Genomic DNA, 23,443 nt, shown 5'->3' with positions numbered 1-23,443 from the left:
CTCTTAGGTTCGTTCAGCCTGTAGGGAGACAAAACATCACACAATACTATTGTGTATATACCACAAGCTGAAAGAGTCAAAAGTGCCTCGCGCAGTGCACAACTCCTCATGTCATCATTAGTTTGGGTGCCAAGCAGCGCTATCATTATTTATTGTGACAGATTTACCACACCTCAAATTCTTATATATACATATATTGAGCCATTCTAGATCCACGGAAACCCTTAGTCCCGTGGGGTGCACAATATATCAACTATACCCAACATGCAAAGGTGGTCCCCTCAGGGGTATCGTATGTGAGAGTTATATTCACGTTATCTATTCAAACATAAAACGTAAAGTTGCATTTCATCAAACTAGGTGAAATGGCTCAGGAATCATGGTGCGGACTTCAGTAGGTTTAAAAGTCCAGCCCAAAATATGTGATAGAGTAATTTAGAGAGAGGCTATGATTTCTTAACCAAATTTGGCGGAGAGCGCACATCCCACGAGTGCAGAGCAGATGGGCCAGTCCTGTAGTCAGACACTAGAGAAGAGTCGCCATGTGAGCCATTATAATATTAGTTCATATCACAAAAATATGGACATCAAGGATACCCCTTGATATCACCTATTAGATTCTGCAACTCCCAGCGTGTGTGCCGCGGTCTATTTCAAGGATACATGAGATAGGAGCTGCCTTGGCAGGTGATTCCAATCGTGAGCCCTCGGCGCTCACCTGTTGCGCCAAGTCTGTGTTTCTGAGAGAGGACTACCAAACTCTCAGGGTATTGTGGGAAATTTTGTTTTTTCAACATCAGGGTGTTTTTTTCAAAACCACATGTGTCAAACTTTACACACACCGGGCACAGTGTGGAACAGCCCAGTGTCTTGACAATCTTGCGCGGGTGCAAAAAGTAAAATGTAAAAAAGTGGAATTTACCAAACGGGCCATGAAACATGGGCAGGAAAATACAAAAATAGAGCGAACGCCACATCAAGGATAAGTATATCCATACGGCTTTTTTGTGGTTTTTAATTTTTTTTTTATAATTTTCGTACTGTATTGATATTTCCAGGGAGTGATTTATTGTTGAGTTTTACCCTGAAGAAAGCCGTGGACCCATCAATCAATCAGTGACACTTGTAAAGCGCGCTACATACCCGTAGGGTCTCAAGGCGCTGGGGGGGGGGGAGGGGGGGTGCCGCTACTGCTCGAACAGCCAGGTCTTCAGCTTCTTCCTGAAGGAGAGGTGGTCTTGGGTCAGGCGCAGGTCGGTCGGGAGGGAGTTCCAGGTCTTGGCGGCCAGGTAGGAGAAGGACCTTCCTCCTGTAGTCGCTCTTCGGATGCGGGGGACGGCGGCGAGGGCGTGGTTGGCTGATCGGAGGTGGCGTTTGGGAGCGTGGAAGTTGACTCGGCTGTTGAGGTAGCTCGGGCCTTGGTCGTGTAGGGCTTTGTGTGCGTGGGTGAGGAGGCGGAAGGTGATTCTTTTGTTGACCCATAGGGCCGTTCACTGGCTGAAACATGTTGGCAAGGATTTAGGCTCATAGGACCACTGTATCCTGAACACCCTACTTTTGTGATTTTAATGTCCGCCACCTCTCCATATTAAAGGGATACCTGAAGTGTGTGGTGGATTTTTAATCTTTAACCCCCCCGCCTTTTCTCAAAAGCGCTCTCTGAAATACAGTCAAGCACACCCTGGTCTTTAGGAGCCAGGGTGAATCCGTTGATGAAACATGACACTATTAGAGTGTGTGAGGGTTACTATACAAAGAGGTATTGCTCCCAGTACTGGTAGAAGCATATTACCATCCCTCTGATAGAGAATCGTGCCTATATCTAATATTTCAGTTCCTTTTTGTACAGGATACCTTTTGATATTAGTGATTCTATTTGGCAATTTTAATCTTGCCACCACAGTCAGTGATAAATATTTTTAGAGGGTTGTATTAGGTAAATGGCATTCAAGAGTCTGTATGAACTATTTTTGATCAGGTTACATTAGGTAAATGTCTTTCTTCTTTTATTTGTTCCCAGTATCCAAATGAAGAAGATGGAGTCAATGGTGTCCTTTACAGCAAAGAAAATCTCAGTGGGGTCGTGTCAGTCTTTCTCTTTTACTGATGAGGAAGAGTGGACAAACTTTGAGACTGATCTGACGTTCAACTATACACTAGAATATATAAAAAGGTGAATATTAACCAAGCTAATATTAAAGTTATTTTTTCATCAGAATGTAGAGGACTGCAGTTGCAGGGCAAGTTAGAGATTATTATTTCTGTTTTTTATTTTTCTATCACTGTTTAAGGACATGTTTTGACCAACTCGTTTTGATCTTCATCCCAGTGTGAGGCTGCAATTTGTTATTCTGTGTATGTATATTACAAAACAGATGTATTTGATTTTTCTCTTCCACTCTTATATCAACATAAATATGGCTTTATCTTGTTCTTTTCTAAGGAGGCAGAGGTGACTATTCATAGGTTTAAGACTATTCAGTCTTCACCTTGCATAGGGAGATTGATGCATTGATTTTTTAATCCTGCAGTTACGTTCTTATGGATGGATTATAAACATATATTATATGCAAAGGGAAGATGGTTTCAGTTTTCCTTGGGGTAATCGTTTATTTTCCTTCTTTATTCAAAATTATCCCTCTTTCCGATACTAAACTCAAGTATAGTTTTGTTTTACCCTAAAACAAGATTGTCATTCTCAATCCTATTCAATATGCATTGTGCTTCCTATGTCTTGCATCATAGACATGTGGTCTACAGCCTCAGGGGCTGACATTAGTTGCTGAAAAACTTGAACTTGCCAAACTTTGGCCTTGATAAAAACATGTCTTCTTACTCGGTACACAGTAAAATGTGATCTACTTTTCCTCTTTAGGTGAACTCTTCCTTTATATCATTGATGTATTTAAAGTCTTCAAATGTGTATCAACTCATTAAGCAAGTAGAAATAAAGAATTGTGTTTTGGGTAGTCCTCTATGGGGCTTAATACCAATGTCATTCTCATTTAGGAGAGCTCCAGTGATAATTTTGCCTAGCTCTGGGTCCTTTGAATTGTCATCAGTGATGTCATAAATTATGTCATGAGTGATGTCAGGAGCGCATATGTGAGGTCATGAGCAGTGCATGGTTGAGACTCAAGTTATAGTTAACTCCACTAAGTATAGCTGTTTAATTTTTGTGTTTTTTAGTTCAAAACATTAATGTTGTCATTCACAAATTTACTTGACTATAACTTTACTTTAACCTTTATTTTTTCTGTGAATTGCTAGGGTTTATTAACTTAAAGTAAGATGTAATTACCATATGTTAATACAAACCACCCACCCTGCACAGCCTTCAGGGGGCACAGCCCTATAGCCACCTCCCCACATGCGCCCAACAACACACTGCCTATGGGCTTTGCAGGCAACCCCACTCAGTGCACAGTCTTTGGGGGCTTGGTCACAGGGCCTGGCCTGTGACCAACCCCCCTAAAGGTAGCCAACCCCATACTGAACAGGCGGAGAGTTGGGCAGAGGGCGTTGCCCCGGGGACCCCATCACTCGGGGTGCCTTTCTCTTTTATTAAAGGGGAGGGGCCACATTGACCCACTCCCCAAGCCTTTCGAGGCCCTGGGAACCCGATACTTCAGGCCTGTACATATAAGTTGAAAGGAGAGGGAAACCGCTCAGCCCCCTTCCATGAGCCTCTTTAGGCCCTGGGGATCTCATCCCCCAGGGCCCTACATACATGCTAAAATTGGAGAGGGGCTGTGCAGACTCCCTCCTGGATTCTTGGGTCTTGGGGACCCCATGCCCCAGGGCCATTATTTTTTAATTAAAGGGGAGAGGGACCATGTGGCCTGCCTCCCCAAGGCATTTTAGTTCCTGGGGACCGCATCCCCCAGGGCCATTTCTAAAAACTAAAGGGGAGGGGGTCTGCACAGCTCCCCTCTCAAAGCCATTATCAACCCAGAGGACCCCATCCCCTAGGGCCACTTGTGTAAATAAAGGGGAAGGGGCCGCATGTCTCCCCTACCCAACCTTGTTTGGCCCTGGAGACTTTAACCCCCAGGGCCATGTATTTTTTTAAAGGGGGTGCCTTCCCCAAGCTGTTATCAGTCCCGGAAACCCTATCCCCTGGTACTTCTTATATAAATATCCCTCCTTCCCCAGTATGAATTTGGTCCCGAGGACACAATCCATGGGGCCCAGCATGATTTTTAGGGAGAAGGGGGCATTTGACCCCCTCCCCAGGACCCCATCCCCTGGGGCCCTCCTCTGTTAAAAGTGGGTGCCCTGGTTCCCACCCAAGATACCCACCATACACTTGTTGGGGACTGTGGGGGTAGACCCAAGGTCCCATAGCCCGAGCCCGCTCCCTGCATACAGCGGAAGGCAGCATTGTCCTACCCACAGGGAGCAGCTTCTAATGCTGCTCACCCCGGATGGAAGCAATATTTTGATTTTTGATTGCTTCAGGGCAGGCAGGTAAACAGATCAAAAGTCAGCTCCCAGCGGGCGGGAGCATTTTTAAAACTAAACTACCGCCTGCTGAGTGTGGACTTGCTGTTTGGTCCTGCTTGGGGGGAAATTCAAAAAATGCTCCCACCAAGTGAGAACAAACATAGGTTTCTCTACCCGGGCTGCTACGACCACGGAAATACCTATGTCCCGAGGATTGGCTCCCCGGGACATAACTTGCAAGCTGACCCTGGGGGATAGGGTCCCCAGGGCCATTAATGGCTCAGTGAGTGGTGCTCCCACCCCTTTCTATTAAATTATGGCACTGGGGGTCGGTACCAGGGCCTTTTGAGGCTGGGGAGGGGGGCCACGTGTCCCACTCCCCATTTGTTAAGTTTCAGTCCCTGGGGTGGGATACCTTGGGCCTTTGAAGGCATAAGAAGGATGGCTGCATGGCCCCCCTCCCCATATAAACACATTTTGGCCCCAGGGGTGAGCTCCCTGGGGCCGCTGGAGACTCTGGGAAGGAGGATGCATGTTCCCCTTCCCCATATAAAGTAATTTTGACCCTGGGGTGCCCCCCTGGGGCCTCTGGAGTATTGGGGAGGCCACACAGCCCCCTCCCATTTATGAACAGAGCTTCGAGGGTTGGCTCACCAGGGCATAAGGTTATTAAATGTGGGGCTGGATGCTTTTGTTTTTGTTCCCACAAGAGTCTCACTGGATTGCAGCATTCTTTGTATACTTACTTTTTTGGGGGGTCAGGGTACAAAGGACAGGGTACTGAGTCCCTGAGTCCCGTAATGGCTGCCAGCAATATTATTCTAATGTTGCTGGCTGCCAATCGGAGCCCTCCCTCCCTCAGGAGTCTGACTCACACATGAGCAAGGTGGCCTTTGGGAAATAAAACTCCATAGGCCAATCAGAATGCTCTAATTGTACATTTGTGCTCCCGCAAGTGTCCAGCTATACAATAATTTCTGTCCTAAATTTCTCAAAAACTACCTAATGAATTACACCAAATATCAAAAAGCACAACCTGCAGACAAAGATCTAGCTTCCTGCCAAATTTGGTGTAATTCCGTTCAGTAGTTTTTGCTATAGCCTTGTCTATAGCAGTCTATGGAAATTCATGGAGATTTTGTGTTTTGGGACCCCACTATTTTCTTGCTCCCCCACTTGTCGGATCACCACAAAACATTCCAAAAAGGAGCTGAGGTAAATTAACTTTTCACAAACGTTTTGTCAAGATTTTTCAAACAGGGCCAAAGTTATTAGCAAACCAAAAAACACTTTCTGTGGAAAAGCAGACCTCACAATGGCTAGTAGCGACTGCATCTAGGTAATATTTATATATACCATGTATGTAATGCGATCAGCGTTGTGACTAAGGTGTTCAGACACCGAAACATGTTGATGCGTCTTCCGCATTTTGGAGTAAATAAATATATATGTATATGTGCATATATATATATATATATATATATATATATATATATATATTCACTTAAAAAACCATAGGTTTCACACATGTTATAGTTAGCTGGACATTTCACTCGTAAAAAACCATTGAAATTCCCCCGTTATAGTTAGTTCAGATAACTATAACTCGCGCGCCCGCAATCTACTGCTGATGACATCACATATTACATCACTCATGACATGGTCAGTGACATCACTGATGACATCACTGATGACATCATCCTTGTGATAGACTGGCGGTCGCGCGAGTTATAGTGATCTGAACTAACTATAACGGAGGAATTTCAATAGTTTTTTACGAGTGAAATGTCCAGCTAACTATAACATGTGTGAAACCTATGGTTTTTTAAGTAAATATGCAAGGTTTTTTAAATGCTAATTCCTAACTATAACGTGTGTGAAACCTATGTTTTTTTAAGTGAATTTGTAAGGTTTTTTAAACTGGGATCAGCTGTTCGTAGTGTCTAATGCTGTCCAAGTATTCATTAGTCTTGATTGGTAGATAGTTTCCCTCATTATTCAATCAGCTGTAGTTTTCTCGTGTCTGTAGCATCACATTGCCCCCTTTGTCAGAGGGTTTGATCACGATTGCCTCATCAGCTTCCAAGTTGTTTAGTGCCTTTCTTTGCGCCTTTGTGATATTCCATTTATTCATTGACTTGTCCATATGCATATACATATACATACATATATATTGCTGCTTACAATAGGCCTCCCTGCCCAGAATCCAGCCAGCAGTGGCACATACTCCAACAGCATGCTTAGATTAAATTAATTCATGTCAATCATGCAATTAACCACCAGTACACCAGCAGTGCAGAAAAAACAAACACCCAGCGTATTACAGCATACCTTCTGCCTTGCTCACAGGCTAAAAGCGTTTCTCTCTGTGGGTTATTAAGCATATCTTTGTTTGAAAAAAAATATATATATATTTACACGTAGAATTATAAATGCATAATATATATATATATATATACGTCAATAACTTTTTGCATAAAGCGATCACTGAGAGTATGTCCAACTGCCAGATGATGGTTTATTTCACTGAAATGCAAAAGGTTATTGATACGATGTGCGGCGTGCTCCAGATATTTTATATATAATATATATATATATATATATATATATATATATATATATATATATATATATATATTACCTACTGGCGGTCGCCAGTAGGTAGTTATAGTTAGGACCACGTTTCCATAGGAAATCCGCAACATTCTATTTTGAATAACTTTGGCGCCGGTTGACGAATCCTCGCGAATTTTTCAAAATAGGTGGGGCGCTACGCTCCGCTACGCTCCGCTACGCTCCGCTCCTACCCTGAAAGTCTCGGGGGGATTCGTCAAGCGGGGGCTGAGATAAAAGGGGGTCCCAAAACGCGTTTTTCCCATGCATTTTTCCATAGGACCTTTAGACACAGCTACAGCCCGAACGGCTGAACAGAATTACTTGAAATTTGGCAGAGAGGTAGTCCTCAGGTCAAGGAAGTGCCTTTTGTAGGTTTGGTGTAAATCCGTTCAGTAGATTCTGAGAAAATAGCCTTTAAATCAATATATATATCTGAGCCAGCTTACGGTGCGCTTACGGTGTGCTTACCGTACGCGTACGGTGGTGTGCGCGAGCGCGATTCTGATTGGCCCTTAGATCTTAGTAAACATTCGAATCGGTCGAAACCAGGAAGCGGCGGCCGCCATTTTCTCTCTCGCACTCTGACAGGGGGTTGAAAAACAAAGTGCAAATCATGTAAAGGGGCTGTTTACACAGCTCCCAAGCACCTAGCCATGTCAAGGGAGTCCCCAACGATCCCCCAAGTGAAAAAAGGCAATTTTAATTTTTTCGAAATTTTCGCCGATTACGCTTACGTACGGTAAGAAATAATATAAAAAAAAATATATATATCCACATTCTCCCCACCCCGTGTGCAAAAGGTGCATGGCTCATCAGACGTAAACAAAACCTATATTTTACCTGTCACAACGATGCTCATCATATGACCTCCATGTGCGCACGGTGCGCGAAGCGCATCGTGCGTTCATGGCCCATCTAGCGTAACGTGGGCACGCGGTGCACGAAGCGCACCGCGTGCTCACTGTGCGCGGACGGTGCGCGAAGCGCACCGTGCGCGCACGGAACGAACTGCGTTAAGTGGGCGCGCACGCCACAAATGGCGTAAAGTAACTTAGCATTTAAAAAACCGTACAAATTCACTGAAAAAACCATAGGTTTCACACACGTTATAGTTAGGAATTAGCATTTAAAAAACCTTGCAAATTCACTGAAAAAACCATAGGTTTCACACATGTTATAGTTAGCTGGACATTTTACTGATAAAAAACCAATGAAATTCCCCCGTTATAGTTACTGTAGGCAACTATAACTCACGCGACCGTAATCCTCTGCTGATGACATATGTGTCTTTATGAAAAAAAAATATTTGTAATATATGTATAGCTAAAATTTAATGGAAGAAGACATGGGCAAATAAGTGTCTAAATACAGTATTAGCATCAGCAGAGGATTACGGTCGCGTGAGTTATAGTTGCCTACAGTAACTATAACGGGGGAATTTCATTGGTTTTTTATCAGTAAAATGTCCAGCTAACTATAACATGTGTGAAACCTATGGTTTTTTCAGTGAATTTGCAAGGTTTTTTAAATGCTAATTCCTAACTATAACCTGTGTGAAACCTATGGTTTTTTCAGTGAATATATATATATATATATATATATATTATCTACTGGCGGTCGCCAGTAGATAGTTATAGTTAGGACCGAGTTCCCATAGGAAATCTGAAAATTCTATTTTGAATAACTTTGGCGCCGGTTGACTTATCTTCGTGAAATTTTCAAAACTAATGGGGCACTCTGCTCAGCTCCTACCCTGAAAGTCTCGGGTGATTCGTCAAGCGGGGGCTGAGAAAAAAGGGGGGTCCCAAAACGCGTTTTCCCCATGCATTTTCCCATAGGACCTTTAGTCGAAGGTACAGCTCAAACGTCTGAACAGAATTACATGAAATTTGGTAAAGAGGTAGTCCTCAGGTAAGGCATGTGCCTTTTGCATATATGGTGTCAATCTGTTCAGTAGTTCCTGAGAAAATCAAAATCAAAATCACATATATATCTGGGCGGAGCCTAACCTCACATCTCATCGTGAGATCTGATTGGCTGTCAGCACTTCATCCAAGAAGTGTTGGCAGCCATCTTGGGACCAATATACATGATAGCACCTCATTAAAAAGCATTGCAGTTAATAGAAGGTTTTAAGACTTTAGTTACATTATAAATCATTAGTTGATGGTACCATACTCATTTTAGGAATTTTGGTGTGTTCTAAGGTGATTTTACCATGTGAAAAAGCCTTTTTCTCTGATATCATGAATCATGTTTGAGAGGAAACCATTTTCTCATGCTTTTCCCACAGAGGTTTGGAAAGTGATCTATAAGCTAAACTGAGAGCATATTTTCTGTAAATTCACATTATCTTTCTCAGTCATGTGAGAATTAAGTCTGACATTCTCAGTAAAACATGTACATCCAACAAGGGCAGAGACTGTCAGTTGATTCCTTTGTGTTCTACTGCAGCTTCCCAGAGTGTTCTAAAGAACAACTAGAGCGCTAACAGTCCTACTTATGACAAACGTACTACACACCTGAAGCCATCTTGAATGGAATAAAGTGGTAACTCTTAAAATATTTAATTTAAAAAGGAACACAATGAGGGGGTTCATTTTGCCATAGAAAGTATGATTAGTGCTTCATAAAGAAAAATTAGGGCACATTTTGAGTGACTTCTTAAATCCTCTTCTATTTCATTAAAAAATTCTGACATGCAGACTGAAACATGCACTTTCAATACCAGCAGCAGACTTCCCTGGTGAGCAGTAGCTTTACTACAGTGATCTAATAAGCAACTAGAGTGCTAACATTCTGAATTTATGGCAACTGTGTGACACATCTGAATGCCTTCTTGATGGAATCAAAGTAAAAAACTGAAAGTATTTCCTACTGAGGAGACTGTAGTAAACGAGGAAATTAGAAAACTTCATAACAAATAAGTCTCCCAAAATGGCCACCAGAGACAAAAGAGCCCAAATGTAGCCTAAATATCACCCAGATGTAGCCCAAGTATAGCCCAATGACAGAATGTCCCAGAGTGTTCTAACGAACAACTAGAGCGCTAACAGTCTTACTTATGACAAAAGTATGGCACATCTGAAGCCATCTTGATTAGAATAATGTGGTAACAATTAAAACATTTAATTTACAAAGGAACAAAATGAGGGGGTTCATTTGGCCATAGAAATTATGATTGGTGCTGCAGAAAGAAAAATTAGGGCACATTTTGACTTCTTAAATCCTCTTCCATTTCATAAAAAAATTCTGACATGCAGACTGAAACATGCACTTTGAGTACCAGCAGCAGACTTCCCTGGTGAGCAGTAGCTTTACTACAGCGATCTAATGAGCAACTAGAGTGCTAACATACTGAATTTATGGCAAATGTGTGACACATCTGAATGCCTTCTTGATGGAACCAAAATAAAAAACTGAAAGTATTTCCTACTGAGGAGACAGCAGTAAATGAGGAAATTAGGAAACTTCATAACAAATAAATCTCCCAAGATGGCCACCAGAGACAAAAGAGCCCAAATGTAGCCCAGATATCACCCAGATGTAGCCCAAGTATAGCCCAATAACAGAATGTCCCAGAGCGTTCTTAAGAACAACTAGAGCGCTTACTGTCTTGCTTATGACAAAAGTATGGCACAACTGAAGCCATCTTGATTGGAATAAACTGGTAACACTTAAAACATTTAATTTAAAAAGGAACACAATGAGGGGGTTCATTTTGCCATAGAAATTATGATTAGTGCTATAGAAAGAAAAATTAGGGCACATTTTGAGTGACTTCTCAAATCCTCTTCTATTTCATTAAAAAATTCTGATATGCAGACTGAAACATGCACTTTTAATACCAGCAGCAGACTTCCGTGGTGAGCAGTAGCTTTGCTACAGTGATCTAATGAGCAACTAGAGTGCTAACATTTAGAATTTATGGCAAATATGTGACATATCTGAATACCTTCTTGATGTAATCAAAGTAAAAAACTGAAAGCATTTCCTACTGAGGAGACTGCAGGAAATGAGGAAATTAGGAAACTTCATAACAGATAAATCTCCCAAGATGGCCACCAGAGACAAAAGAGCCCAAATGCAGCACAAATATCACCCAGATGTAGCCCACATGTAGCCCAATGACAGAAGTGTGCAAAACACATTTTTTGTGTATTTGCAGTTTTATATAGTGCAGACTTGTCAGGTATTGGAGTGCTTTACATGAGCATTGGTTACATCACACAAGATCAAATTCATTTTGGTTGTAGACATGGGGAGATTAAGTGATTTGACCAGAATCACAGAATGTTGAGCTGAAGCAGAAACTCCAACCTGCTTCCCCAGTTGCAAAGCCTGCAACTCTGGAAGTAACACCACATCCTCTCCCCTAGGTGCAACATTTAATCAAGTGGTCAACTGGATAAAAAAAATAAAGATTACAAATAATTTAAAAGTTCTTTGTCGCTATTTGAAAACTCAGAAAATATGTCCTCATTTTAGTTTTTTAGAGCACTAACCATAATTTTGATGCAAATAAGACCCTCTCATATATGTAATTTCTAAAGGAAATGCTCTAGGTATTACAGTTTTGTTTACATCAAGATGACGTCAGGCGTTCCACACTTTTGTAATACATATAGAATGTTAGCAATCTAGTTGTTCATTGGGATACTGTTGAGAGGCCGAGGGCAAGGGCACGGACTCTGAAAATTGAAGGCAGGTAGGAGAGTGCAGAAGCAACAATTTGACCACACTGGGCAGGCAGGAAGGGCAGTGGCAGCACAACAGACTATGGAGGGCAGTGAAAAGGGGGGCAGGGGCAAAAAACCAACAATACAGGACTGGCAAGAGAGGCTGTGGCAATATAATAGACCATTGTGGGCAGAAGGAAGAGGCAGTGGTAGTACAACCATACATGCCAACAGACCCGTTTCAGCCAGGAAACATCCAATGTTTTTAAGCTCAAATGGGCTTTATTTGATCTGTCTCCTGTCTACAATCTCCTCTTTTTCAATGTAACTCAAAGGGGAAAATCAGTACCCCAGTTTTTTTTTTAAATCTCCCTCTTACCAAGTTCAAAATGTTCGCAAGTATGGTGCATTGGATCATGGTAGGCAGGAGGAATTGGGGTAGGGACATGGACTCGGATAACAGAGGGCAGGAGGGACATGGAGAGGTGCACCAAACTGACCCTACAGGGCAGGCATCAGGGTTTGCAGCAGCACAATACACCACACAGGGCATGCGGGACGGGAGTGCAGCACAACAATCCATAGAAAGCAATAGGGAGGGGACAGGACCATGCACATGGACAACAGAGAACAGAGGGAAAAGAGGCAATGGTAGCTAGCTGACCATAATGGACAGACAGGAGAGAAAGCTGCAGCATAACAGACCATAAAGGGCAGGAGGGACAAATCAGGGGCATTACAATGGAACAGACAAGCCAGGAGGGAGGGAATAGGGGTCTGCACATGGAGGCTGGGGGCAAGGGGGCAGGGAAGGAGCAGCAAGATGACCATGGAGGTCAGGCAGGATGGGCACTAGAAACAAGACACACCATGGAGAGCAACAATGAGACTATGATGGCATACACACAGACCATGGAGGGAAGGTGGGAGGGGGTCAGAGGCAGCTAGCTGACCACACAGGGAAGTTGGGAGGGGCCATGGCAGCACAGAAGGCCATGCATGGCAAGCGGGAGGGTTAGTGGCAGCACAATGGCTATGATGAGCAAGAAGGAGGGTGCAGGGGCATGCACAAAGGACCATGGAGGATAGAAGGGAGGGTCAGGACCTGGGCACAGACAAGAGAGTTCAGGGGAAGGGGCCTCACAACAGACAGCGCAGGGCAGGCAGGAGGAGCAGTTGCAGCACAACAGACCAGGGAGGGCAGAAGGGTGTGGCAGTAAAATGGACAATGGAGGACAGGAGGAATGGGATAGGGGCATGGCATGTGGACAGGCAGGGTGGAGGTGGCAGGGACAGGTTGCAGTCATCTGACAATGCTAGGCAGGTGGGAGGGGAGTGGCAGCTCAACATAACACTCAGAGTAGATAGGAGTGGCAGGTCCATGGAACATGGTGGGCAAAAAGGATGGAGCAGGGGCATGCACAAAGACATCGGAGGGCAGGGGGAAGGAGAATAGGGGCAGCAAGCTAAGCACAGAGGCTAAGCAGGAGGTCAATGATAGGCTATATAATTGGGCAATGGAGGGCAGGAGGAGTGGACTGGTACATCATGCTAAATGGAGGGCAGTGGCAGCACATCAGACCATGCATGGCAGGAGGGAGGAGGCTAGTCCATGAACTCAGACAACAGAGGATAGGGAGGAGGTGGATGGGGCAGCAAGCTAACTGTTCAGAGAAGGTGGGTATTAGGAACTTTATTGTTTTTAAAATGTGTGTCTGTGGGAACTACTTAAAATATGAACAAGTATGCAGCATAATCTCACTTTTATTCAGGAAGAAGAGGACGTTTTTGACTGTGACTCTGGGCTCCCTTGGGAGAAACACCCCCTGACCCTCCACCCCCTATCGCAAAATGTAATGCCCGTGAAAAGGGTAGGTGGACGCAGTGTTATATAGAACATAGTCCTGAGAGCACGATTGAAAATGAAAACAAGATATAGTATATGGTATAAACTATGCACCAAAAAGTATGATATAAGATGAACCGGGGCGTGAAATATAATATGAAATACATTGCGCGCAATGACAGATTAATTGGAGAGCGCGAGATAGCACAGGCACTAGCGCGTGCTATGCGTTATGTGCCTTGAAGTGTAATATGCACAGGGCAGTGTTGTGTAACCTAACTAGTCTCTAAAGTTGTAATATAAAATATGTGCTGGGGAGTGTAACATTGCATATGCACAGTGACAAAGATATGGATCCCAGATTGTAATATGTATGGCATAGCGCTGTCCGTTATAACATAGGCATTGAGGAAGGCACGTTAGATGGGGCAATATAACCCGTGCGAAGGCAAGTGTGGCATGACATATTCACGGGGTGGTGTTACAGTGCACATGGGCTAGAGAGTGTCATAGCATACGCACTAGCTAGTGGAATACAACACAGAGGTGTGTGGCACTCGGTGGGCACTGGTGGGTGTAACACAGCATTGGGCTCAGCCAGGAGCACGCTGTGACTCTCAAGTGAGGTTCATCTCATTTCCAGAGAGTAAAATAAAAAGTATTACACATCCGGCGGTGGATGTGTGTTTTATTAACTGTGAGGGGGGTTTCTTGCATAGTTTGGTCGAATTTTTGTCGAATCCCCTTTGAATGGCTTGGTGTGCGTGTGTATTAAATGTGCCCGTCAATAGCTACCCATCTTTGTATAAATAAACGACAAGGGTGTCTACTTGGAGAGTACCCACCGGCCGGGGCGCCGGGATTAGGCAGAGTAGGGCGTCAGACACGTCAGAGCTTCACTAGCGGTGTAAATCCATTCCACGTGGATTCATTGTATGCATAGTCGCCTTTTAATGAATATCACTCAAATCGTCATGGTGATAGGTACATACGGTTTGTCCAGCATGTCCTAGGTGTTTCTATAAATGTATATATTTTTTAAAAATAATAAAAAACAAAGGCCGGCCCCGGGGGATGGGGTCCCCGGGGCCATAAGTGGCCTGAGGAGGGGGGCAACGCAGCCCCCCTCCTAAAGAATTAAAAAAAAAAAAGGCCATGACCCGGGGGTTGGGGTCCCCAGGGCCGATTAAGGCCTTGGCAGGGCCAAATTAATTTTTTTCAACAAAAAAAATTAGGGTGCAGGCCCTGGGGGATGGGGTCCCCAGGGCCAATAAATTAGAAAAAGAAGGGAGGACACACAGCCCTCCTTCCTAAAAGAATAAAATAAATAAAAGACCGGCATCGCGCCGGAGGCCACGCCCCCTCCTTGCAGCACTCTGCAAATGCGCCCCCTGGCCAGTTGTAAGTTGGGGAATTAATTCCCCTTCAATACTGAGGGTTCCTGAGAGCCAACTAGCCCAACAGGTATCTCCAGTATGGGCCAGGGAGCTGTGTTGCAGACAGGTGTTCTGAGGCCACGCCCCTTTTTACACCTCTATGCAATGCAGCTCTGTGGCGCTTACTGGAGGTACCTAGTGGGCTAGTTTGACCCTAGGGACCCTTAGGATTCAAGGGGACTTAATCCCTCAACTTAGAATGGCCACAGGGCGCGTTTACACAGTGGTGAAGGGAGGGGACGGGGCCTGAGGTGACATGTGCAAACACGCCCTGTGGCGCGTTTTAAGTTGGGGAAATAATTCCCTTTCAATCCTGAGGGACCCTTGGGGCCAACTAGCCCACCAGGTGCTTCCAGTAAGCGCCACTGCTCTGCGTTACCGAGAGGTGGTGCAGGCCGTGCCCCTTTTTACACCTCTCTGCAATGGCGCTTACTGGACGTACCTAGTGGGCGATTTTGCCCCTAGGGACCCTCAGGATTCAAGGGGACTTATTCTCCCAACTTAAAAAATGGCCACAGGTCGTATTTACACAGTGCGGAAGGGAGGGGACGGGGCCTGAGGTGACGTTTGCAAACACGCCCTACGGCGCGTTTTAAGTTGGGGAAATAATTCCCCTTCAATCCTGAGGGCCCCTGGGGGCTAACTAGTCCACCAGGTGCTTCCAGTAAGCGCCACTAAGCTGCGTTGCAGAGAGGTGGTCCAGGCCGTGCCACTTTTTACACCTCTCTGCAATGCAGCTCTGTGGCGCTTACTGGAGGTACCTAGTGGGCTAGTTGGACCCTAGGGACCCTCAGGATTCAAATGAACCTAATCTCCCAACTAAAAATGGACACAGGGCGTGTTTACACAGTGGTGAAGGGAGCGGACGGGGCCTGAGTTAACGTGTGCAAACAAGCCCTGTGGTGCGTTTTAAGTTGGGGAAATAATTCCCCTTCAATCCTGAGGGACCCTGGGGGCCAACCAGCCCACCAGGTGCTTCCAGTAAGCACCACTGTGCTGCGTTGCAGAGAGGTGATCTAGGCCGTGCCCCTTTTTACATCTCTCTGCAACGCAGCTCTGTGGCGCTTACTGGAGGTACCTAGTGGTCTAGTTGGACCCTAGGGACCCTCAGGATTCAAGGGGACTTAATCTCCCAACTTCAAACGGCCACAGGGCGTGTTTACACAGTGGGGAAGGGAGGGGACGGGGCCTGAGGTGACGTGTGCAAACACGCCCTGTGGTTCGTTTTAAGAGGTAGTTTTAATCCCGTGCCCTATTATATACTAGGGGCTTACAGAGGAGGTCATGCTAATCACAGGGGGACCCCAGCGCATAGTGTTCCCTAGTGTATGTAGATGTTTTCACTGTATTCTGAGTGTCTTTTAACATAGCACTGGCTCTAGGACTTGTTAGTCAGACTCAGTTACCACCAGTATCCGTCTGAAAAAGTTGAGGGTACAGGATGATTTTGCAACAAGGCTTCTTTCTGCTCTTCTGTTTGTTCTTTCAGCACGTTATCCTTCTTCCTGCACTTTTCTTCGTCTTTGAGGACTTCTGTTGCTTCTTTTTGCATTTATTTTTTTTCTTTCTGTGCGTTTTTTCTTCTTTCTTCACATGTCCTATCTCTGCAGGCATAGTTAGAAATTAGCATTTAAAAAACCTTTGAAATTCACTTAAAAAAACATAGGTTTCAGGCACGTTATAGGTAGGAATTAGCACTTAAAAAACCTTAGAAATTCACTGAAAAAACCATAGGTTTCAGGGGCGTTATAGTTAGCTGGACTTTTCACTCGTACAAAACCATTGAAATTCCCCCGTTACAGTTAGTTCAGCTAACTATAACTCGCACACCCACAATGCACTGCTGATGACGTCACATATTACATCACTCATGACATGGTCAGTGACATCACTCATGACATCACTCATGACATCACTGATGACATCATCCTTGTGATAGAGTGGCATACCTCCTCTCCCCCTAATATAACCTTTGATACACACATTCAAAAATAGAAACTAACATTTTCTAAACAATGGACATACCAATTCCAGTTACAACAACCTATTCAGTAATTCTAAGATCCACATACACATCCACTCATTCACCAACCATCCTATACAGTCACTCATGCATGTACTCACTCATCATATGTACTCATACACCTATACATCCTGTTACACAACGCCACTCATCCATAGAGTTACTCACACACATAGTCGCTCATGCTAATAAAGAATCAAACATCCGTTTACTTGCATATACAGTTATACACACACCACCACACTTACTTCTACAGAAACTTACACATACTTAGTCTTTTAAACAATCACTTATAGAAACACATACTTATTCATACAGGAACTCTTTCAATCTCTCACTCTCACATATACTCACTTATGTACACCAATAGTCACATATACTAGTTTAAAACATATGTAGTTACTCATAAAGACACTATTGAGACAGTCATTCACTCACTAACACACCCATGCACACACTTATCCACCCATACAGTCCTGCACACATGCTGTCTTCAACACAAACAAACAGTGAGTCACTCATTCATGCACCTATGCACTACGTAATACCCCCCACCGAACCCTACAGACACTCAGACACTCATACTGATACTCAAAAAACCAACTAATAACATATATAGACACTCATGTAGCTACTCACCAACCCATGCAGCCACTTATACACAAAGTGAGAGACTGATACAGATATTTACATATTTAAACATTACTCACTAAGCCATGTATTCACTAAGATACACTTAATCAGTCAGTTATACAATCAATTTTTCAAAAACAAATCATCCATTCAGACACTCATATACCCATTTATTCTTCTATCGACCTATACATATATAAAACATATGTAATTTTCAGAAAAACACACATTCACTGGATGATGTCATCAGCGATGTCATCAGTGATGTCATCAGTGATGTCATGAGTGATGTCACTGACCATGTCATGAGTGATGTAATATGTGACGTCATCAGCAGTGCATTGCGGGCGCGCGAGTTATAGTTAGCTGAACTAACTATAACGGGGGAATTTCAATGGTTTTGTACGAGTGAAAAGTCCAGCTTACTATAACGCCCCTGAAACCTATGGTTTTTTCAGTGAATTTCTAAGGTTTTTTAAGTGCTAATTCCTAACTATAACGTGCCTGAAACCTATGTTTTTTTCAGTGAATATATATATATATATATATATATATATATATATATTTATTATGCTAATATCAATGGTATTAGCACTAGGGAACTGAAAGTGATCTTTGTTTTAATAAAAGAGTGGCGTGACATACACAAAATGTTTCCTCTAAAGGCGTGAAGGATGCATTAAGTTATCTGCATGAATCGAAGGCAACACCAAGGAATCAATGAGTGATTTCGGAAGGACTTGGCTTATATCGGCAAAAACAGTGCATTATGGGGAATGTGGTTTCTCTTAAAAACAAACTAATGAACAGAGTTTAAAAAATATGGATGCAAGTAAAATCGAATTGGACTGATTGAACAGGGCATCAAGCTATGGGAAGATTCACTGTTTTCATTGATAGCTTTTGTAAAATACTTGCTATTACGAGGTTTTCTTCAGGTTGGGAGGTACTTTACCATGCCAGTTGTCCTTCGTCACTGTTGATGTTTAAATGTTTAAATACCCAACATGTGACCACCCACATAGAAGCATATGACTAAGAGTTGAAATGCGTTATGCTGTTTGCTGTGCCAGGATTAAAGAACTGTTGGTAATGGACTGGCTGGTGGGCCTGATTTCACGTTACCATAAGGTGTTGGACGTGGTTTTTCTGTTTGAATATATATATATATCTTTCCTCAAACGTCCTGCCACAGTGGGAGCACTTTTACAGTCGGTGCCCGCGTCGAGACCAGGGCATCGTCTCGTAATTTAATTGTTCCTCAAGAAAATAAAGGCGTGGCACTCCTCTTGGCAATGATGTTGTTTTATTTCAAGTCGTGTGCGTTTCTTCGTTCGTTCGAAACGCGTAGGCAGAAAGAACACGACTTGAAATAAAACAACATCATTGCCAAGAGGAGTGCCGCGCCTTTATTTTCTTGAGAAACAATATATATATATATATATATATATATATATATATATATATATAATTACACGCACATATATATCTGCATCTATATCTATCATATACTTCAGTCAGCAACCTCTGCTTTCATTAAGCACCTGGACCTGTGATTGGAGAGTTTGGACTGAAAAGCAACTGGAACTGTAGTAGCGTCCAGTTGAAAAAAAATGAATGAACCGAAAGAAAAAGTAATCAAAGCCAGTTTGCGGCCAAAATGTGTCATGGGACAAGCTTGCGTGGAATAAACTAGTGAATGTACTTTGTTCTGTGAGCAACCTCAGTTCCGTCCTGGAAAGTTTCGGGATGATCTTCAAGCTGGGGAAGAGAAAAACAGGCGTACCAAAACATATTTTCCCCATTCAATTTCCCAATGGAAAATTTGACACTACTACAGCCAAATCAGCTGACAAAAATTACAGTAAATGTGACAGAAAGCTAGATCTTGAACCAGATTATTTTTAACAGGACCATGGAAAAGGGGGATAGGGCACCTGCGGGATTGGGCACACGGCCTTGTCGCAGGCCAGACCACAGGCAACCAACCCCACACTGCTTACAGCCAAAGAAAGTGCTCGGTGGGGGGTTTGGGTGCCCATAGGGAGTTGGGCGCAAGGCCTGGCCACAAGCCAATCCCTAAGCCCAATTTTATGTTGCGGGCAGTGATGGACATCTTACTTCATGCTAAAAAAAACTATAGACATGAACAGAAAAAAACAAATGTAATACTTAAAAAATATAATAATGTGCTACCCAATATTTTTTTTAACTTAAGAAATTCCCCCCAAAAAAGCAAAGATTAAAGGGAAGTTATAGTTAGATGAAAATGCCAGTTAAAACATACCGTTTTAAACAAACAAAACCCCTGAAATTCACCATATATAGCTTTCTAAAGTAACTATAACTCATGCCCTAGAGTAACTTTAACTCGTGTCCTCACCATGCACTGCTAATTACTGCCCATATCACCTCACTCATTACATGTTCTATGACATCATCACTGCAACATCTGAAATTACATCATTGATAACCACACAGTGGATGGCTGGGCGTGTGCTTCATATATATTGTTAAGTGTAATGTGATATGGAATGTGACCTAAAGATCATTTATGACATTTATAACAGCATCTGTTACATTAAGGATAAGGTCATGAGTACATTTTCTGTTATGGTTAGCCAATCACAGCATGGCAGATCAGCAGATCCATAGCTAGAGGTACAAATCTGCACTGGACAATGCAATAAAACAATTCCTCATTCAGTGCCATACCTTTGTTTTTTTAAATTGGATTAACAGACCATCTATAGATTCTCAAATCCTTGAGGACAATAAATGAATTGTCTAGATATATCTAACATTTTTCTTTTTCCTTTTAGCCATTTTTTCAATACTAATTTTTCAAAACGACTCAACTTATTTCCAATAAACCATGCAAATGGACTTCCATGAAAAAAATCTCTTTTTATGCCAAGTTTGGTGTAATTCCTTTCTGTTTTTTTGTCCATAAAGAACAGCAAAACATCTCTTTATGTCCACCCTTTGAAAGATGTGCATGAAACCTGTTAGTTGCCATGCCAAGCACAACTGAAATGAACATTGTTTTTGTGGGGTTTTTATGGAAAGTTTAGTCTTCCAAATGAATCATTAACAACCTGCTTGAACATGTATTCTAAACCTATAACTGTCTGTTTTCCTAATATTGTACTATTGGTTTCTTAGTTTACATTTTTGTGTGACATTTTGCTGAAATTGGCTCAAACATAAAAACAAATCAAGTGACCAACTGAATAACACATTCCTCTATTGTACCACTAGTGTTTGATAGAAGATAGAACAAAAGCCTTACCACTCAACAATGTGTTGCTCTTCATGTATAACCTAATTGCTTCATACTTTAAGTTGGAATCCTACAGTTGTTACCAACTTGCAGATAACAAAATCTATAGAGATGTTTTTATGAATCTTTTGAACAATGTAATCAAACAGTGTTAATGGTCTACTATACAGATATACTCATCTAATTTGGTTTGGATTTGAAAATGAGCAGATCATCTCTTTAAAATGCATAGCTTCCAGTAACATTAAACTGGTCATCTTGTTATTTGCCACAATACCTGCTCAGTAGGTAGGTAGGTTTTCTAAAGTCTTCTCATATTTTTCATTGCCAAAGACAGAAAAGAACACCCATTGCCCAATTCACAAAGGTAAACTTATACTTTACTACCTGTAAAGTTAATACTAGTAAAGATAATAGTAGTACAATTACTAGTAGTAAAGTAACTAGTAGTAACACCTTTGTGAATTCCAAAAAGTAGTAAACTTACACTTAAGTCTAAGTTTACTTTGGTGAATTGGGCTCTCTTTCTGGATGCTGGAAAGGCCATTAATTTTTTCTTGGAAAGTGCTTCAGTGCTTTGATAACTGAACTCTAGGAGCATGGCTTCCAGTTCTCTATAGTCCCCAGAGTTTTGCATTGTAAAGATCTGTTGTACTCTGAGTGAAGAGAATGCTCCACTGTAGGAAGAGCCCCGGATATGTACACATGAGTGAGTATAACCCTGCCACAATGCAGGGATGTCAATAAGTAGGGCGCCACTTTCAGGTGTGCGTCAGTTAACTACTTAATCTGCTTGCACGTGTGTCATTTATTTAATGCAGTGATATCTACCCCTTAAGCTAGCAGCCAGGACTATGACAATGGTGATGAAGGAAGATCTCACCCAGTAACCGGGCATCACGCCACTCCCAGCCCTAACCATATTGCCTGGCATAGGTCCGCAGCATTGTGTTGCTAAAGTCAGCTTGAAATCCGAGGTCCGGTGCTACACTTCTGCACAGGCGCATCCGCCTGGCAGAGAACAACTGGTACGAGGGTTGAACAGGACCAATGTTATACTGCAGGCATCCTGCAAACTACCGCTGTACACTCTAAATAGGGAGCAAGGTGGTATGGAGTGGCCACAAGAGGGCTTCCGCTTTCTGGGCTTTGAGACCGACACTGAACTACATCAGCTACATCAAACCAACCACAGTACTGGGTTATAGATATCAAGGAATGTCTGCCTTCTCCATAAAGACAACAACCCCAAACAGACAACACATGCTGTGTATAGGTACACCTTTTACACCTGGGTTAATGTACCAACAATAGAGCCATATGCAATTACAGTCTCCCACCCACCCCCTCAGAACAAGCCCCCTATGGAAATTATGAGTGGAGGGACAAACATATACTTTACTGCAGCAGGAGTGAAAGATGATTAAGAGATGGTTCTGCTGTTGCACCTTGTGAGGGCTGACACATGCACACTATTCCAGGCACTTCCAGAGTCTGGTCCCCCACACACCTATGCCACCATGTAGCAAGTACATGGACCTTTACGAATAAACCCAAAGAAATAAGTGTGCGAGTTCCAATACTTATTCAAAGTTTTAGAAAGTAGACATCATCGAGAAAATGGATGGCCCCATTCCCTAGGTGTCCCTGATTGTCGTCTCTAGGATACCCAAGTCACCAGATGAGGTGAGACAGATTGTTGATATGCAGCTGCCAAAAGTCACCACTAAAAGACAAAGCACACTATCCCCTCCATAGATGACAAGTCAGCAAACTGAGTAGTGCCAGGTTGATCTCTTTGCTCTAGCTACTAATAAATACTACTACACTCTGAATCATGCTATATTGCACCCTTTTCGAATCATTTAGGCCTCCGCAGGTCCAAACGTTTTAACTTCAGAATATCTAGTGCTGCTGAAGTGCTCCAAAATGTGATTCAGTAGGTCCTGTCTGGCATATCAGGAGTGATAAATATGAGCTATGATATCCTTGTCTACTGTGTCTCGGTAGAAGAGCTCAATGACAGGCGGAGAAAAGTGGTACAAAGATTCCAAGAAAGAGGACTAACACTAAATATAAAAATGTGTGAGCTCGGATATCAATTCTCAGCAGAAAGAGTTGTCTCGGACCCTACCAAGGTCCGAGTGTCAATATTGGGACCCTCATCTTCTTCTCATAAGTCCGTAGCTACTTAGGGATGGTAAACTATGGCAAGCGTTCCATCAAAGACCTCACCACCCTCACAACCCCTGATAGAACTCACCAAAGTTTCAACACTATGGATTTGGGAAATGTCCAAGAGGAAACATTGCAACAAAGTAAAGAATCACTGTCAGAATATACCACCCTAGTCTACATAGATCCAGCCAATCCCACTGAGCTATTCGTTGATGCTAGCCCTGCTGGCCTGGGAGCAGGACAGTCAAAAATGCAATAGTGTGGTGAGTGGGTACTTGTGGTATATGCCAGCCGGGCACTCGC

The 23,443-nt window shown here is 43.0% G+C and overlaps 1 long non-coding RNA gene across 1 annotated transcript in view; it reads left to right on the top strand.

Moving 5' to 3' along the window:
• LOC146830684 (uncharacterized) overlaps positions 1–23,443 on the top strand; it is a 64,804-nt gene that overhangs the window by 4,875 nt on the left and 36,486 nt on the right. Inside the window, exon 2 of the long non-coding RNA XR_014961190.1 lies at positions 2,021–2,173. This is a non-coding gene — a long non-coding RNA (uncharacterized LOC146830684). The remainder of the gene's footprint in view (positions 1–2,020; positions 2,174–23,443) is intronic.

The sequence above is a fragment of the Triturus cristatus genome, chromosome 5_1 (assembly GCF_964204655.1).
Source record: "Triturus cristatus chromosome 5_1, aTriCri1.1, whole genome shotgun sequence".
NCBI classification, from domain to species: domain Eukaryota; kingdom Metazoa; phylum Chordata; class Amphibia; order Caudata; family Salamandridae; genus Triturus; species Triturus cristatus.
The sequence above is the reverse complement of the archived record's forward strand: the minus strand, read 5'-3'. Positions and strand labels throughout refer to the sequence as shown.